The following is an 18904-nucleotide window of genomic DNA, read 5'->3' as shown; positions in this document are numbered from 1 at the left end:
CATGTATTACATATCTGGCTGGGAAAAAAAAAAGTTCTTACAGTGACCTTGTAATTTTGAAATGCAAATGCATTATGTAAAATTCTGTAATTTCAGTTTCAGGAAATGGCATGAAACAAACAAAATATTTGAAGCTGTCCACTTCCCTCTGAGCCTAATGTCTGAACTGTCAGAGCTAGCAGTTCCTGTTTTGAGGGGAAAAAAAAGTCACTTTAAGGCTTCTCTGAAAAGAGATTTGGAAAAATACAGCAGATAGCACAGGTATGACTGTCTGCTGGAAGAGTGTTGGTAAACTGCTTCTCTGCTCACTCTGAATACGTTCAGTGCTCATCACTCCTGCTTGAATAGCCACGTGCTGTGGGGTTGCCTCTCTGTTCCCAGAGAAAGGGTTTTTTCCCATTGCTTTTGGGAGCTGTGCAGCAAGCTTCAACATGTCCAGGAGGTGAATGCATCAGAAATCATCAGAGAAGGTGTGAAAAGGCTTTTTCTGACATGGGAAATGGATGGCTGTGAGCAGGAGCTGCTGGGAGCCACAGAGTTCACTGTTCCAGGGAGCACACCTGGGTACTTTGGGGTCTGGATGCTTTGCAAATGGCTAGGTTAGTTAGATTACAGAGAACAACTACTAAATTTCAGGAATTCATTATGAAACTACCCTAAGAATAGATGATATGAATATTAAGAAGTAAAAGCAAACAAGAAACCACTTCTTAGAAGAACTTTCATACGTGACTGTGGTATAGTGGTACAGTCTGTGCGAGTGAAGTAGAGCAAAGAGACAGAAAACCTGGGCTACATGTCGTAGACCTTTGACCAGTTTTTCACTTTTTGTCTTTCTTTTCAAGGAAATAATTTGGAGATTCCCAGGATAAACTATCTCTGGTTAAAAAAGTAAAGAGACTAGATTCTCCAAAGGCAGGCAGCTGGAAATAAATGTGAAGAAAGACAGCCACCGCAGCATTTAAAGCACTTCTTTGATCTGTTATCTTACATCCTTTGTTTTATTTTTCTTGGTCCAGAATATTTCGGCTTTATTCAGACAAAACTCATATTGAAAACAGTGCAGAATGTGACACGCGTTTACCACAAACTAGTAACTCTGTAAACATCAAAAGGGACTCCACTGAATATTTCAGCTAGCAGCATCCTTCTGCCTCTGATTCAGAAGGCACTATGATCTGTTTTGAGGCAAGGGAGAGGGATGTGGGCTTTGAGTCAAACCTTCCTTCTGTTTATGCCTGATTCTCAAAGCAAAAAAATGTTTCTCTGTCCATCTGTATGGCTGCTCATTTATTAAGAATATTATCATTCTTGTTTTAGGCATTACACCTGAAAGTTAAGTATTACTAAACAGAAGGCATACAAAATCCCTGTTTCATCCACTACTTGAAAGGAAAAAAAATGAGAACAAGCGAATCATTCAAAGAGAATTAAGTGTCATTACTGATTTCCAAAAAAGGGACTGAAAAAATGGACAGATGTGTTTTGTTTCAAGGCTCTGTGGGCCCTACTGCTCTACAACACCACAAAACTCCAGAGGATATTGATAGCATGTACTTTTACAGATGAAACAAAATCAATCAAGCAAGCCAACGAGAAACACTTGAGCAAAATGGCCAGAAAAAAAAAAAAAAAAAAAAAAAGAAAAAAGGAAATAAAATTGCATCATTGTGTTAAAATCTAGGAAAGGGAAATGATTTCAATGTCCAGGTAAAAGAGAATCTGTAGGAGAACACATGAGTGAAAAGGCTTTTGCAGAGCGAGATTTATAAGGCGCGGTTTGAAAAAGCTGTGTTTGTTTAGTCTGCAGAAGAAAGGACTGAGGGGAAAATAAAAGAATCTGACATCTAAAGATTATTGTGAAGAAGACATTCAGCAGTTGTCTTTTGTAGCCTGTTGTGGAAAGACAAGAGAAGATTATCTTAATTTTGGGTTACAGCACTTTACAGCACTTCTGAGTCCAAGGATGGGTAAAAAGTGGAACTGTGCTGTCCAGAGATGCTGGAGCATCCTCCTCACTGGCAATTTAGAACACCTTAAACAATGAATTTCTGTCACCACAGTGCTCTTACATTTATCTTCTTTCCTAACTCCATTAGCTCCACTAAACTCAATAAATAATCTGGAATTTAATAAGTAATTTGAAAATAAATTATGAAATGCAGAAATGAAATTAGCTTGTCTGAATGCATGATAAATCATTAAAAATACAGGCATCTTTTTATCAATAGAGGCATTTTTGTATTTTGTATGCGTTTTTGTATTTTAATTTTCACCAATTTTAACTTTGAACTTCACATGCATGTACTCTGTATTTGCAGATCATGGACAAGGATAAAAGTTCACCTATCTGTGCAAGCAGCGCTGGTACCTGACTGCACTATGTGAGCCTCCACACAGGAGGCTGTGTGCCTTTGTTCCAGCATCAGCAATACACTCTTCCCTTGACTTCCAGCACATGCTCCTCAGGTATGTACAGCTTTGTTGATATTACGGGGAAATATATTGCATTCAAAACACATGTAGTTTCTTTTAAGTCATAAATAGATAACCAGAGTGTATTACTTTACAGAGTATCTGAAAAAGTCTGACTCCTAAGCAAAACCAGAACTTTGATGATCAATTTTACTTTCTGTGGTTAGCAGCCTATTTTTTGCTGTGATAAGTGAAGTCTGTTAGTAATAAAAATGAAACCTAGTATCTGTGCTGTCATAATGGAACCCCAAAGTGAAATTAGTTAGTGATATTAGAAAGTATCACTTGTATTCGTGCTCCAAACCTCAATTTATTTTATTTTCCTGTACTCAAAAACAACATTAAAGAACATGTATGGATCACGTTACTGACATTCATGGCCTTGATTATAATGTGAGTCATTCACATGTGTGCTTTCGGTAGAACATAAAATACGTGACACGGAAGAGCAAGGATACTGGAAGGATGAGGTTCATTTGCCTGTTCAAAATCCTGACCATGTTCAGTCTGCTCAAAATCCTGATGAGCACGTCTGATCCTTCTAAGAAACTCAATTTGAAGGAAAATGAGAAAAGCCTTTAATTGTATTTATTATTGTGATAAATAGTAAAAATGCAGATCTGTTCGCTGCTTGAGAATTTCTGTGTTCATCTCAAACAATAGCTAAAGTCTTCAAATTGAAGTGCTCATCTTGCAGTGATAGTTCTTGTATTTGGTCTGTGGCAGCAAAGAATGAATATATGAAAATGGGTATTTTTTGTACCTTCATTCAAACTGTGTGAGAAACATTTCAATTATTAGGAACAGCTGTATTAAAAATGTGAATAGCATACAGAGACTCAAATGATTTCTGCTTAGTTAACCTCCCAGAGAAGAAGGCTTAAGAAAGTAAGAGAAGAAGCAATCCTTCGCTTTTGTAGACCTGTCTTGTTATCCTACTTTAAAACCAAGGAGCTCCAGTGTAACGTTCCTCTTTTGTACAGCACGTGAATCATCTAGACTGGACCAGGTCTTGGCTTAAGGAGTTTTTAAAGTAGAAGACATCTATTTAAGTTATTTGAGAACTGACCTAGAAGAAGACCACTACCGTCTCAAAGCCTTTAAAACACAAAGCAGTCCAGACAGAGATTGTAGTCAATGTGATGTATGTAATTTTAGGAGTCTTATTTACCAACAGTAATTGACTGCATTATAAATTTGTTTGCTACAGGCAAAGTTCGCTCTATGTTAAAATTCCCACAGCACTGTGGAACAAGAATATAAATTACATACTACTGCTTCTTTATATTAGTATAGTTTAGAAGAAAACCAGCTTTCTTCAGAGAAGCTTTGGGAAGAACATGTCTAGCAAATAACCTCAGAACGTTTAATTCACACTTTTTAGTTTTTCTCATGAAAATCAAAGTAGTAGCTTGTGATCCAAGACGTTTCGTGAAGAGAGAATGATGTGAATTGTGGATGATGAATAGAACAAATTGAGAAAAATGTGAAACTACTGAGGCTTCTTTTACTTCAAATCAAAATCTAAGCTTGCCCACTTCTCAGAACTTGCTTTTCAAAGGGTGCATAAAGTCTCTGATTTTTTTTTAGTAATTGAGTATTCACATTTACAGTTTGAAGTTATAAAATGTTAACTATATTTTCAACATTCCCATTGAGTATTTTATCAATCAGTTAGTATTATTTTTTCAGACTAAAGAAAAGATTTCATTAACCAGAGGTGATTTATTAGGAAGAGAAATGTAGTTTCTCCATGTGTCTTCAGGGCCCAATGAGACGATTAAGAAAATCAATGCCCAGCAAGGTGTCTGTAATCTACTTCAGATGATATGATACTCAAGAAAAAAACACCCCTACAACTAATAGTATAGAATGCTCTAACTGCTATTTCAAAGGTGCCAATGAATGTGTCGCTTAACAACTTTGAAAACATTTCTTATGGATTAAATAAAGATATTTAGAAGCAGTAAGAATTACCAAGGGGCAGCTGAGAAGAAAAAGAATATATGCTGTTTGACTGAGTGAGGTAAACAACCATACACAATTAAACTGGAATGATGTGATAAAGAACAGAGGATTTTTTTAATTGAAGATGGACTGATTGATACAAGGAAAGTACACCAGGAGAGTGGTGAGGTGCTGGCACAGGCTGCCCAGAGAGGACCTCCTGTCCCTGCAGGTGTTCAAGGTCAGGCTGGATGGGGCCCTGGGCAGCCTGGTCTAGTATTAGATATGGAGGTTGGTGCCTTGCATGCGGCAGAGGGGTTGGAGCTTGATGATCCTTGAGGTCTCTTCCAACCCAAGCCGTTCTTTGATTCTATGGTTCTATAGTTCTATAGAGAACGTATAGTTGGAAGGTGAGATAGAATTGGGAAAACATGGTGTGCAGTTGTTTTGAGTTATTCTGTCTTAAAAGATTCAATATTATTTTAAAGAGATGGTAATCTGGTTACTTAGCATAATCAAAATTAGACTGACCAAAGTGCTGTAAACTGTACTTTAGAAAGACAGTCCCTGGCCAATTTTGAGGAATAAGTTAAGAGGAGGTCAAAATTAAGAAAATATTTTCTCTGGAGTATTAGAGTTTGTAGGTAGTTCTGGGCTCTCCATACTTACACTGTGATACACAGAAACAGTAATAAAGAGAACGATGCTTTCTTAATGTAGTTTGCATGCATATTAACTTATGTAGCCAAGCTTTCCATCTAAATTGGCCAAAGCACAGAAAATTATTTTAATTGCCCGATTTTTATGAAGCATGTGAATAACTCAGCTGGGGTGCTTTTGGCTTCTTGAGTGCTTGAGTAGATATAGCTCATTGCTGGTGTGTATGTGCCCCGTGAGTACTAGGACAGTTTGGATGAGCAGAGTCTGATTATTAGACGGTATCAGTGGATTACTTGAAGCACCCTTATGCTCTCTGTCCTCAGGGCATTAAACAGTGCTGTGAGTACAAACTTTCATGATTTCATTATTTCCTCCATACCACAAAGGTAGAAACAGTGCAATATAAGTACTGTGTGATTCATTTAACTTTTATGTGTATTTCATTATTTCCTCCATACCACAAAGGTAGAAACAGTGCAATATAAGTACTGTGTGATTCATTTAACTTTTATGTGTAGTACTGTAATTAATTTCATGCAGTAAATTAGGTCTCCTACTGACTATTAAGAAATATGGTTTAAATTAATATACCAGATATGTCTCCTTCTATACAGATAAGAGAGTCATGAGTTACTGAGGTTTAATATTTTCCCTAGCATGATTCTTCAGATCCTATTTATGACACAAGGAAACAGACAGTGGGGGAAGGAGGGAGGGGATTTCCCTAGGGGGGGGAAAAAAAATCAGTTTATTTCTAAATTCCATGAATAAAGCTACAGTTATGCTTTAAGGCAGTGTCTCATACTAAGTGTCTTAAAAGCAGTGGTTCTGGGCTTCTAGGCCATACTTGTGCCCACAGCCCACCGACAGGGAAGTTGGCCGGAGGACTGCGGTTCCAAGCACAAGCACATGCACATAGCAAGGGATGAAAGAGTCATCAGCAATATGGTGGTTCTTTGATTCATGTATTTTAAAGTCCATGGCCTGAAAAGAACTATTTTATTTTCTGGATGATCCCTGCAGGGACCTTGATAGTGACTGGCTTTGTGTTAAGTGCCTGATGCATTTAGAGTCCTGATAGCAGCGATCACCTCCGTAGTGCCTGTGCTGTCCATTGAGCTGTCTGGCTTGCTCTTGTGCCTTCTCTATCCCTTATTCCCTGAAAAACTATCCAGCCAGTCAGAAACAACAAACACCAGAAACAGATTTCCTTTTACAACAGATTGCAGGAGCAAATATGCCACCGCGGATTGCTAACAGAAGCTGCTGTACCTACCACTTTCCTTACAGAAAGGGTGAGTGGCTAGCCCTATGCTGTGAGCCATCAGTACTGTGACACTTCCATTTGCTATTTCAAGTCTGGACTGATGTTGGATCCACGACCAATTCCTCACCAATCCTTAATTCTCAAGATCAGCCTGCAAAGTGTCCTTTATACAGGAGCCCACACAGCAGATTCCTAATTCTGCAGAGAGCAACCCTTCACAAATCCTCCTCGTGAACCAAGAGACATTTATTTTGTTCTGGTGTTCTTCCTGCCTCTCTCCCAAAAGCAATTGTCTTAGAAGATAATAAACTGAAGTGTAGTGCCACAACAGGTGATTGGCTCAAGTCACATGGGTCAAAAACCATAGAATCAATGGTTCTAGACCTAAAAAAACCAGCCACACTGATTTTAAACACATGGTTACTGGGTTGCTGAACAGCAACAAGTCAGTTAAACTCCTTCCAAGCATCTGTTAAGCTCACTGAAAGCATTTTGGCATTTACAGTCCCTCACAAGACATACTATACTTTGTCTACATTCTGCACAAAGTTGATCTGTTGCTCCCCAGCACCAAATCAAATGGTGTGGCACATGAAGAAGTCCTCTCCTCATTAAATTTGGGGCAAACCAATCACAGGTCCTCACTGTGGTGTCATCTTCTTACTGGATGTGACTGCAGCTTGTTCAGATACAGGGATTTGCTCACGCTGAAAGTCTCTGTGATGCTTGGGGGATGTTCTCTGTGTATCTCTGAGGCAGGACCCAGTACCTTGAATCAGAAGTACACTAGGTTTTGTTTTTCAGAGGCTTGCTGAACAAGTGCTGATAGTCAAAGTGATAACCAATGATATGTTTTGTCAACAACCCAGTGAGAGGTAAGACTGTTCAGTAACTTTCACCTGATACACACCAGGGAACTTTTGGGGTTTGTTGTTAAGAGGTTCTGACCCTTCCTGACCTTCAGTCCATCTAACCACAATAATGGGGAGCCAACAACAGTGACAGGTCTTCCAGAGGAACCATTTTCAAATGGGAAATCCTAAACGGGCACTTATTCATGACAAGAGTAGGTGCCCCATTCTACCAGGAGCAACACTGACAGTTCCAGGAAAAATGCTCTGCTGACCTTCCTAGAAACATGAGTTGTGGATGCCTTTTCCTTTCACCTTTCTTTGTGTTGTGTGAAACTTTCAGCACTGTCTCTGTACCTGCTTAGCCAAACATATTCTTCTGAAGAAATAAACAGATCCTTCAGCCAAACCCAGGATGGCTGTAACTGGGTCTGGGTGTTGCCAGTGTGAAATTTACTGACAGAAACTGTTTCACAACAGTGCAGAATATTTTGTCTTACACAGAGTACCTTTCACTAAATCTAAATTAGAAGACTTTCTGTCCACGTATCTTAGCATCATCAGCATTTCTCCTAACCTCTGCTTTCAGTAGTACTGTGCTGTTTAAGAACTTTAACACTACCTGGAATTCTACAGAATGTCTCTGTACTGGGACACAATATATCTTACCTTGCAGTAAGGTTTCTGAATGGATTCTGTTCGTATTTTTACCTAAGAATGAAAATGGGTCCCATTATATATCTTAATATTTTCTCACCAATAGAAACTGGACCTTCCTGTCTGCTTGAGAGATATTCCTGTGCCTTGTAAAATGAGAATATGGAAAAGCAAGGAAAATGAGAATATATTCCATGAATCTCCTATGGAAATACTAGGAAATTCTCACAAGCTTCTGCTGTTTTAATTATTGTCAGCTCTGCCTGATTAAGGTCTGCTACCAAACTCCACAAACAAAGTCTTGCTCCCTTAGAGAAAGGCTTGAACTACTTCAGGTTTTTACTTCAGCTTTCAGCTGAGGTTTACACTGATTCCTTGAGCTTTAATTCTTAGCAAGTGATATTCTTAGAATGGGGCTGATTTCTGTGGAATAGCAAATTTTCTTCTCTTTATTTCCACTCCCTACTATTCTTTTAGATTCTGCTTGCAGAAAGACCGGCAGGGCTTTAAGAGCGCAATATGCATGACTGCATCTTTTCCTCCAATGCATCATCCCTAACAGTGGGAAAGAGTGGCTCTCCCCAAGTGTGCTCGGTGGAGCTTCCAGTTCCCTGGGATCTTGGAAGGCCTTCTGTACAAGAGCAGCTCCAGCATCTGCCACAGAGAGTGGGCTGAGCGGTGGCCGAGAGCTAAGAAGAAAAAGGTTTCCAGCACAGAGACTACAGCTTCTACTTCAGTCTTTAATTGCCCCTCCGATGCTTCTTCAAAATAGCAATAAATATTTTAAAATGGCACATGAAAAGGATGGACAGGGATCAACTTTCTGCCTTCACTACCAATACAGTAATGAGGGTGCATCAGATGAAGCTGGCAGTAGGCAAGTTCAGAGCAAATAGTATAAAAAATTGCATTATTTTATATGCACGAGGGTAATGTACTTGTGACATTCTTTGCCTTAAGATAGTACAGATAGTACAGATAGTACAAATAGCTCACGTGGATTCAAGGAGGGGCTGCAGAAGAACGTGGAGAAGGATCTAATGAAGGTCACTGAGCAGACAGATCGCATCCAGCCAGGGATACACCCGAGCTAAAAACTGGGTACTGGCACCATGGGCAATGTCAAGTGTGCTGGTCCTGGTCCTGCTGCTCACTTGGCTAGGAACTGGCTTATGCCTCCTGTCAGAGGTGGGTTAATGGACAACCCAACCTCTCTTCCATTCTAAGATACAGTTGATTTATGAGCCTCTCCTAGCCCAATCTTACAGCAATGAAACAATACTTTCAAGACCATTCTAAAATTCAACCAACGAGAGCCAACCCGAGTCAACAATTTTGTAATGTGTTAGTGAAACGCCTCTACCTTCTCTCCTTTTTTGCTTAATCTTGGCTTTACCTAAACCAAAATTGATCTCTTTAGAAACTTGCTGTTACCACTGTAATTTTGACCAGTGATTTTTCTTCTTCCTTACACTTGCTTTCAGATTACTACAAGAAAGGAAATCTTTCAGTCCACAAAAACAAACAAACAAACCAAAAACAAACAAACAAACAAACAAAACCCCCCAAAAGCTAGAAAATTTGTGGGATAGCTTGGTTTCCAACACAGTAATCTGGGAGCAGGAATTACATTCTGATCCATATTAAGCAAATCAGTTGAATCCACAGATCTGTAATGCCGATCTGTAAGGCACAGTTCAAAACTGGGCAGGCCAGTATCCCAGTCTTTGGACCTTGTCAGTAATAATTTTCTTCCTTTCCACTTGAGAAGTGGTCCTGGTGCTAGGTTTATGCTCCAGCGTCACGCAGGAAGGAAATTCAATGGGAAGCCTCTATCTTTAGCAGAGCTTAATGCCATTGTTGCTTACATTCAGTTCCCTGGTTCGTTTCAGCTCTCTCCAACTGCCAGTCCATAGGCCTGGGTGAGTGCAGCTGGAACTCAAGGGTAAGGGGAGCAAGAGGGGATGGAGGATCTGGGGCCCTTTGTGGCATCCCCCCATGCTCTGCCTCCTGGCACTGGTAAACCTGCACTTGAACAGCCAGTGCTTTACTGAAAAAAAAAAAAAAAAGCAAAAAGCTTCTCCTGTTTGGCTTTACTTTTAACACCTCAGGTGTTGAGCAAATTAAGGCAAACCTCTCTGCCAGGGCTCTGTCTCTTTAACTTCATGCGTACACCAGCAGGCACAGTAGGAACCCGTTCTGTTCTGAACGCTCCGTAGCATAAGTGGCTGATGAATCAGAAAGGAGGGAATCCACATTTTCTATTGCTTCTGTGGCCTACTGGAATGATTAACATGAGTTTAATGAGTTATATATGTATACTTTATTTTATTTAAATTAAATGTTTCTTTTTTTAACAAGACCACTTAAAATTAAGTATGGAAGTAGGGCAGCCTGTTCTAGGGTTACATTTACTGTAGGTATTTTAAATAACACAATAAAAGTGCTACACGACACATTTTTTGACGCCAGATTTTTGGAGCAAGTCAAACCACTGAAGGGGTGGGGAGTCACTGCCAGAGCGCTTGGAACTGTAACCCACAGAATGCTGAAGCTGCTTCCAATAGCTTTTTCTTCTTTTAATGTACTCATTTACTTTACATTCAAAGTAGAAGGCTGCACTGAGAGATGAAAAAGCAGGCAATCTCCTAATTTTCTTTCTCATCGAGCCCATGAGTGAAGACTGTGAGAGGATGAGATGTACCAGCATTAAAGTCTTGAAGGTCGTGCTGACCAGAAACAATCACTGCAGCTCACCAGCTAGCAGTGATTAGTCCTTGCTGAATAAATCAGCTTGCAGTGCACTGTGTTCTGATCAGGGTATTCTTTTTCTTACACATTACGTACATCTATGGTTATTTAATTAAACTGATAAAAAATGTGGTGCTCTTTTGCTACATTTTAATTGCATTCTGCTTCCATCTACACGGAGTTTACAAATTGAAATTGGAAGGCTTAATCACGTAGTAAAGAAAACCCCCTTTTCTATCACACCGTCATACCCCCATTTCTATCACACCATCATATCATCCCCCATTTTCTATTACAAAATGTGAAAATTAAGAATCAGAGGTTTGCTTTATAGGAGTTTAAGTAAAAATTGTATAGCGAGGGAATAACAAATCCGGATGACAAAAAGAAACGTGTTTTGTGAGTGGCTGTGTTTAATTGGATAAGGGCTTTGAACACTGAAATAAAATAACGCAAATACAAAACTATCCCAAAATTGACAGAATAAAGTAGGGTCCTTCTCTTTTCTGTTCGGACAGGTGGTAAAAAAGGATCATTTAACTCAGAGACACAAAGCGATGCACCCAGGCAGCTGCTGCTCGTGTTGGGGCAGCAGCATCCATTGCCTCTGGCCCTGCCTCCAGGGTGCTGCAGCCGCTTACAGAGAGTAAATGGAGGTGCTGGGACCTGGCCAGGGGGCAAGGTAGAAGGTGACCTGAGGTTAGATGGCCCTGACAGTCAAGTGTGCTGCCTTGACAAAACGCAGCGGCTTGACAATTGCTCGAGGCTTGCAAAACATCACGTTATCGTGTTCATGCTGTATCCACTGATAGAGATTGTTTTCCTTGTATGTGCTGGGTATTTCTAACTCTGCCGAACCTACTGATGTGTGAAAACAGAGATAAGTTCCAACTGGAGGCCTCCGGCTTGAAAGTCTGAAACTTGGAGCGTCAGTGTTGTCTGAGTTATTCCTTTGGGCTAGCGGCCTCTGTCTTTAAGTGAGGAGCCGATCCATGCCCAGCATCTACACTGCTCTTTGAAATGCTTTTTTATTTTTTATTTTTTGAATGGTGCCTTTGTTAGAGCTGGAGAAGTTGCAGTGAAAGAATATCTCAGTTTTGTGCTCGATGAATGCCTTTGTATTAATTCTTTCCTCGCATAGGTTTGAGCAGTGGGGCTGGTGGGTACATTAACAACTTGCAGTGGGGCGCTCCACGCTCATAGCTCAGTATTGAAGGCAAATGTAGAAGCTCAGCATTGAGTACATATTTTATACACTGGAAGAACTTAATTTTTTTTTTCCTCTGTGCTGTAACAGAACTTCCTTTTGAAGCGCTGTCTGCTGTTACTGTTTCTTCCCCATTCAGCAGAAGTTTTAGTGACAATGTAAACACCAGCCTCTTTCAGCTGAAGATTTTGCTTTCCATAAAAGAAAGTATTCCTTTTGCTGCGAAGTGGCCTGAAATAATCTGATCTTCCTATATTTTTGCTTATATCTTAACATTTGCTTAAGTATCAAGGAGCTTCTCAGTGCAAGGAAAGATGCAGAAATACGTAAAAGGTAATAGGATTTTAAAAAATAGATTTGTAAAACAAACACAAGGAAGGGGGAAGCAGCATGCAATGTACAGCAGACGTGGGCTGCAGTGGCTGGGGAGGTGTGTGCCTGTGCTGAGGACAACTGCAGACTGCCAGGGTCAGGACATGGTCATGAATGACCTCAGGGGCACAGAGAGGCAGAACCTTTGATTTGCAAGAGAATTCATTTGCACAGCATTAGAAAGTAAAGAGGGTAACAGCCTTGCTGAAGACTCCGGTTATCAACTCGGCATCTTCCATTAAACTCCCCATCTTTCCCTCCATTTTTGTGCCCCCTGCTTATTTCCAGCAGCCTCTCCCTCCATATAGTTGGCTTTCATGCACCAGAAAAGGACAGTTTTGCTGTTAAATGTGTTCTCACGTGACACAACCTGTCATTATTTTAATTCCTGCTTTCAAATGAAATGTCTGCCAGTCTGTATGTTAAAATTGTGTATTTTTTACCCACCACATTAAGAATAGCTGAATTTGACATATGGCTTTTTATCTGTAGAGCTCAATGTATTTTTAAGCCTTGAACGAGATCTTGCTCCTTTTAAAACTCACAGAGTCCAGGTAGAAGAAGCTAAGGCAAGGTTAAACTGTTCATATCTTGTCACCCCATGATTATACAGCTTCTATCATCTCTGCATGCTTTTATACAGCCTGGAATCGTGGAATCAAAGTCATAGACTGGCTTGGTTTGGAAGGGACCTCAAAGAGCATCCAGTTCCATGGGCAGGGCTATCAACCACTAAGTTAGGCACTAGAATCTATTCAGTCCTTTGTGCTGGATCTCCTACTGCTCCCCACAACTTTCCCTGTTCCAACTTCCCAGGGGAAGGCTCATGGCTTCTTTCTGCAGTTCCTTTCTGCAGTTCCACATGGCCATGGAGCATCCTGTATGCATATTTTGTCTCTTTGATCCAGTGAGGAGTAGAACAGCTTTAATTGTCCTGATCTTAAAAGTTGGGAGGCAGGGACAGAATTATGGCCCTAACCTGAACTTCCATTCGAAACCATGATCCATCTCCTACCTTAGCACAGATTTAACATCAGCTGTATGGTATAACTTCAAATCATCTGCACTCAGGTGGTGGGGAGAAAGACGTAGCAATGATATTTTTCAATGTGCTAATCGATCCAGTTTATTTAAGCTTAGGAAATTAGGCAAAGGCACTCAATTTCTTTATTTCATTCATTTACAGGTCAACTTTACCTGCAGTGCTGAGCTACTGTGACAGCATGACTTTTGTGACTTGCCTCGAGCAGGAAGCTTTCAAAGCCACGTGCCAAAGGTAAGTCAGTTTAATAACTTTCTTATTTGTATACATCCCTGCAAATATTGTACGTTTGCAAGGGAACTTGGAGGGGAACTGGAGCATGGCTCTGTGGATAAGACCCAGCCCTGGGAGCAGGGAGCCCTGAGAGCTTTGCTCCCAGTGCTCTCACTGTACCAAGGAGGTGCACATGCTGCTCCAGCTTTAAAATAGTGCAACACGATCCTTCCTCCACGGCTCAGAGCCTGGGGGTGGGGAGGGAGGTGAAAGAATAGCCCAGATCCTCCTTCCCGTTTTGGGTCTGGTTTACTATCTTGGGTGAAGAGAACATTAACTGTGTGTGTCATTACGAGGGAGGATCCTTTGCTCGCCTTTGCTCTCACCTTTCACTGTTCTTGTGGCACAGGCCAGGTTTAATCTAGTCTGCGTTAGGAGAAAATACACGTACATGGCACAATGGGCTTCCTCCTCATTTTCATTTTCCCTCACTGCTATGTAAATCATGGCTCTAAGCTTGCAAGGGGTTATGAAACCAAAGGGGTTGCACCGATGGGGAGCTCCTTCTGGTTAGTCCTGTGTGTCTGTCACGCTGCTTAGCATTGTAAAACTTCAACAAACCAAGCCTCAGATCAAAAGAGACTGCCTGATATTTCCCTAAGCAACACATGAAGAAAAAATGCTGTCAAACGAAAAGTAATTTACTAAGGAAATCTTTATAAACACGGACAGACAACGTGCAAGTCAGAAAAGCACCGTACTGGAGTTTCACTTGTGGGTAGAGATTTCAAGTTCTCCAGATAGAGTAGCTCATAGATTTGACTTGGAAAAGCGACCAACATTAATATTTAGCCAGGGGCTGTGACAGCCAATCAGTACACTGCCATACAGTGGGATCTTTGTGAAATTTATTCTTTTATAAGAAAGGATGTTCATGCACGTAGCACATTCAGCCAGAAACAAGGATATGAAGAGCCCTGAAAAAGTACAGCTGTTTTCATATCCTCTTCTGCCAGCTAATGCTGCCTGCTTTTCTGCACACCTCTTTTTTAATTCTTCGTGCAGTCTGGAGTGCCTGTTTCTCACCTGATGAACTACTGCAGGTTTCCTACCCTGCTCCCATCCTTTATATGTGATATATTTGTGGCTCTGACCTGGGCTGAGAGTTTGCTTTCGGTCTGTGCTGGGTGTCTCCTTTGTACACGTTCTAAAGCAACGCCCCAGTTAACTAACAACATTTACGCATACATAGTATTTAGAATGTTAACTGCACTTCGAGAAATTACTCATCAAAGCTATCTCTTACGACTTTTTATGAAGCACGAATGCCAAGCTCGAAAACTGTTCTATAGAGATCCGTCAGTACCAGCGGAGGGTCAGGCAAGACCCGGCAGTAGGGCTCAAGAGAGGAACTGCTGAGAACGACACTTCTCGTTTCCAGAAATGAGAAGAACCGAGAGCTGCGTGCAGATTCCTCCAGGAATGCGATGAGAAGGGCTGCACCATCCCTGTCCTGCTGCGGGAAGGGAGGCACTTCTCTCTCCTTTCCCACTTTCTGTAAAACACCACTTACTATAAAAGGACAGCTGGATCCGTGCCGCTCCTTCTGTGCCTCAGGCTCCATCTTTTAAAACTTTTTTTTCCTGCCCTCACCTTCCCCATCACCAACAAGCGCCGCGTTTTTCCGCCGTTAAATATTTCGGCCGTCCGGAGGGGACACCTCGGAGCGCAGACGGGGCGGCTGCGGGCTCCCCAAAAGCGGCAGCCTGACTCGCAGCCTCGTTAATTCCGCACGGCGCTGCTCGCCGGCGCAGAGCAGGACGCGGGGGCTGCCGCGGGGCCGGGGGGGGGCAGCGCTGCCCGCAGCCGCGTTCCCGACCCGGGGCCGGCCTTAGCGGTGAGGCGGAAGGGAAGCGTTGCGAACTCGAAACGAAAGCTTTAGGAACTCGCGGCCGAGGCCTTCACGGCCACCGGGGAAAACCGCGTGTGACTAGCAGGACCTGCGAGGCGGCGTTTCTGGAAAGAGCCGGGAGCGAAGAGCTAAAATATATTTCAAGAATTGAAGTATTGGGCACGGCCGCAGGGACAGCCTTTTTCAAGCGTGAGAAGGGACGGCCGTAACGTAGCCGCGTACGCAATTGAGGCGATCGAAAAGCAAAACAGACGCGGGGAAAGGAGAAGCGAGCGGGCGACGTCTGTGCCAACCCGCGAGGGCCCGTTGCTGACCGCGCCCGGAGCGCTGCGGCACGGCGGCTGGCTCAGCCCACGGCCCTGCACGGCGCCGTCCCGCTGCCCGGAGCCGCAGCCGCAGCACGGAGAGGCTTCGACCCCTCTGAGCCTCGCTGCCGGGACGCTTAGCGAGGGGGAGATGCGTACAGAATGTACCGAGAATTCAGCCGAGGGGCGAAACTCTCGCTCGCTAGTGCGGAGGAAACGGAGCGGAGCTACAACCTAGCAGGACAAAGGAGACACTATTGACTCATTCCAGACTGCCGACTTAGCAGCTCAACTTTGTTTCCTTTTAACTTTAGTAACAGTAGGAGCTCAGAGCTCCCCGCTCGATTTTCTGCGCAAATAGAAACACCTGGACTTCAAAACAGCAACGCTCTTTGAAGCCACCCCGAGCCATTAACACATTAAAAACTCCGTGCGCTGCCGAGCAGGGCCGGGCGGTTGCCTAAATCCCGCATTAAGCCGGTGCCCGCTCGGGGGAGAATTTTGCACTGCTGCCTTAAACTCGCAACAAGTTTCAAAAGTGTGAAAAAACACTTTTTTTGATCTTTGCTACGGGCTTTGCAGCGTGTAAGTAGGCGCTGTTATCTTTGCACGGGGTTAAAAGAAAAAGAAAGAAGAAAAAAGAAGAAAGGAAAAAAGAAGAAAGGAAAAAAAAGAAACAAGGAAAAAAAAAAAAAAAAAAAAAACCACCACCAACAACAAAGCATTTTTGCTGTTTTCCCGCACCCCGAGCTTAGGAGCACCAGCGTGGGGCGCGCCAATCGCGGGCGCGCGCCGGCGCGCGCGGAGCGTGACAGCCGCGCACAGAGCGGGGGAGGGAGGGGGGGAGATAGAGAGAGAGAGAGAGAGAGAGAGAGAGAGAGAGAGAGAGAGGGAGGAGGGAGAGAGAGAGAGTGGGCGGGGCCTCGGCGTCCCATTGGCCAGGCGCACTGTCGCTCAGGAGACGTCACAATACGGCTGGGGCAGCACTGTAAACACTCGGCGGCGCGGGTGTGTGTGAGCGCGGGGGCGCGCCTTTCTCCGAGCCCGAGCCGGGGTGGGGGGAAACGCGCGCCTCCGAGGCGGGAGGACGCGCGCTCCCGAGGTGTCGGGTGCGCGCACGCTAAGGTAGCATCACTACAGAAAGGATGATGTAATTCTCCCTCCGCGGGGGGTTGGGGGGGCGGGGGGGTGTTTGGGACACGCGTGATCGTGACCAGCATCCCCCCACCCTCCCACTGAGCGCGGCAGGAGGAGGAAGAGAAAGGGGAAGACTCGTGAACACCCCCACCGCGCCGATAAAAGCACCCCCGAGGCGCGGGAGCTGCGCGTGGGGGCTCGGAGCCGCGCGTGGGGAGAGGGGTTCGACCCGCGGTGCGGTGCGGTGCGGCGGGCGGGGAGCGCCTCCCGCCTCCCCCCTGCCCTCCCCGCCCGGCACTTACTGTCAGCGGGGGAAGCCCGGCGCCGAGCCGCTCCGCCGCTCGCAGGACGGTGCCAGCGCAGCAGACAACGAGGAATCAAAAAATAATCGCGCACGGATCTGTAATCTTCCAGTAGCGAGAGAGCTGCGGGGGAGGGGGAAGGAGGCTTCGCTTTTGAAAGCGGTGGCAAAAAAAAATCAAATCAAAATAACGCCCCCCACCCCCCCGGTTGCCTTTTTTGTGCAGTTTCAGCAAAGCTGCGAGGAAGTTGCTCCTTTTGTTCCACTATTTATAGATTGCGTCAACATTGCGAAAAGGAGAAGGCGGAGCGGCGGCACTCGCTCCTCGCCGGGGGACGGGCCGCGGGGACGGGGACGGGGGGGGGGACGACACGGCGAACGGCCCGGCGCACACGCGCGACCTCGGGCACCCGCCGGCCCCCCCCTCCGGGCCGCGCCCCGCGGCTCCGTGTGCCGGGGCGGGCGGCACGGCGCGGCTCCGCTCGGTGCGGTGCGGCACGGCACGGCTCGGCGCCGCCCCGCAGCCCGCAGCGGGAGGCGGTGCGCGCAGAGAAACCTGTTGCGGCCTCGGGGAGGCCGGGGCCGGGGAGACCGAGCTGCGAGGAGCGGCCCGCGCCCTTCGCAGGTGCAGCCGGCCGGCAACGCGCTGCTCCCGGGCCCGGCGGGATGAGGGGAGGACGGGCAGCGCGGAGCCGCCAGGGCCGGATCGCTCTCGGCTTTCCACCGAGAAACGCGAGCGCACTTTGCTGGCCACGGGCCAATGTTTTCTAGAGTGAATGTAAACAAAGAAAACTGCAAACACGAGAGGACGGCCTTCCTCCGCGGTCGGGGCGAGGGAACGCGTTCCCGAGCGGTGCCGGCCTCCGTTCCCCGCAGCGCACCGGCCAGACCCGGCCCGGCCCCGAGGGACCTGGCGCTCCGCGGTCGCGGGGCCGCAGGCCGACGTGCCCCGGGCAGGCGGAGGCTTCGGTCCTCCCCCGGCCTCGAGGCGCTGCCCTCCCGCCGACAGCGGGGCGAGGCCGAGCGGGCTCGGGCCGGGCAGGGCGGGAGCTGGGATTCCCCCCCGAGCCGCCCGCGTGAGACGTGCGGATTTCCCCTTCCGAGTGACGGTGGATTTCATCGCGCTTCGGGGTTTTCGGGAGAAGAGTCCCTGCGGAACGCGCGCGGCCCACGGCGACGGGGCAGCGGAGCGCGGTGCCGCTCCCGGACGGCTCCGGAGGAATGAAATGAAAGCGGCTTCCCGTGGCTCCCGGCTCGGGCTGCGCCCTCCGGATCCCGCTCCTTCCTCGTCGTTGCGGAAAGAAATAAAACGAACGAATATCTCCCGGTTCGAAGGCGGACAGCGCGCGGTGTCACTGAAAAGACGGAGAGTTTTTTTTGTGCGGGAAGTCAAAACCGCAGCCCGAAATGAGCTCCACGAGCTGCCCCGGGGCCGGACGGGGCTGATGGGAGAGGCCGGGACTGGAGAGCCTGCGGGGAGAGCTCGGGGCTGGGCTGAGGGCGGGCGGGCAGCGCTCTGTCCTCGCAAGTGTTGGGGAAAGGGAGCGTGGGGAACCGGGAATGCATCCATTGGGGTCGGTTTTGGTGAGAAGGGTGCTGCAGCGAGCGGGGAGCGAGCCGTGAGGGGAAGGGCTCAGTTAGGTGCAGGGTGCTTTTTTTAAAATTTCTTTTTTTCATTTTTTCTCTTTCTTTCTTTCTTTCTTTCTTTCTTTCTTTCTTTCTTTCTTTCTTTCTTTCTTTCTTTCTTTCTTTCTTTCTTCCTTTCTTCCTTTCTTCCTTTCTTCCTTTCTTCCTTTCTTCCTTTCTT

At 45.4% G+C, this 18904-nt stretch overlaps 2 long non-coding RNA genes across 12 annotated transcripts in view; one reads left to right on the top strand and one right to left on the bottom strand.

Annotated features, from left to right (window-relative positions):
- The window catches only part of LOC122177240, a 37623-nt gene extending 20208 nt beyond the window's left edge, over window positions 1-17415 (bottom strand). Inside the window, exon 1 of the long non-coding RNA XR_006178011.1 lies at window positions 17099-17415. This is a non-coding gene — a long non-coding RNA (uncharacterized LOC122177240). The remainder of the gene's footprint in view (window positions 1-17098) is intronic.
- The window catches only part of LOC122177237, a 60065-nt gene that overhangs the window by 29841 nt on the left and 11320 nt on the right, over window positions 1-18904 (top strand). For 10 of the 11 annotated variants that reach the window (XR_006177990.1, XR_006178002.1, XR_006177996.1 and 7 more), the window contains 2 exons: window positions 2322-2469; window positions 13374-13463. This is a non-coding gene — a long non-coding RNA (uncharacterized LOC122177237). Of the gene's footprint in view, window positions 1-2321; window positions 2470-13373; window positions 13464-14762; window positions 15174-18904 lie in introns of those variants that run through there. The other variant, XR_006177998.1, reaches the window with a different exon arrangement.

Source organism: Lagopus leucura, unplaced genomic scaffold (assembly GCF_019238085.1).
Source record: "Lagopus leucura isolate 7727_CA_CO unplaced genomic scaffold, USGS_WTPT01 Super-Scaffold_100001, whole genome shotgun sequence".
Lineage (NCBI taxonomy): Eukaryota > Metazoa > Chordata > Aves > Galliformes > Phasianidae > Lagopus > Lagopus leucura.
The sequence above is the reverse complement of the archived record's forward strand: the minus strand, read 5'-3'. Positions and strand labels throughout refer to the sequence as shown.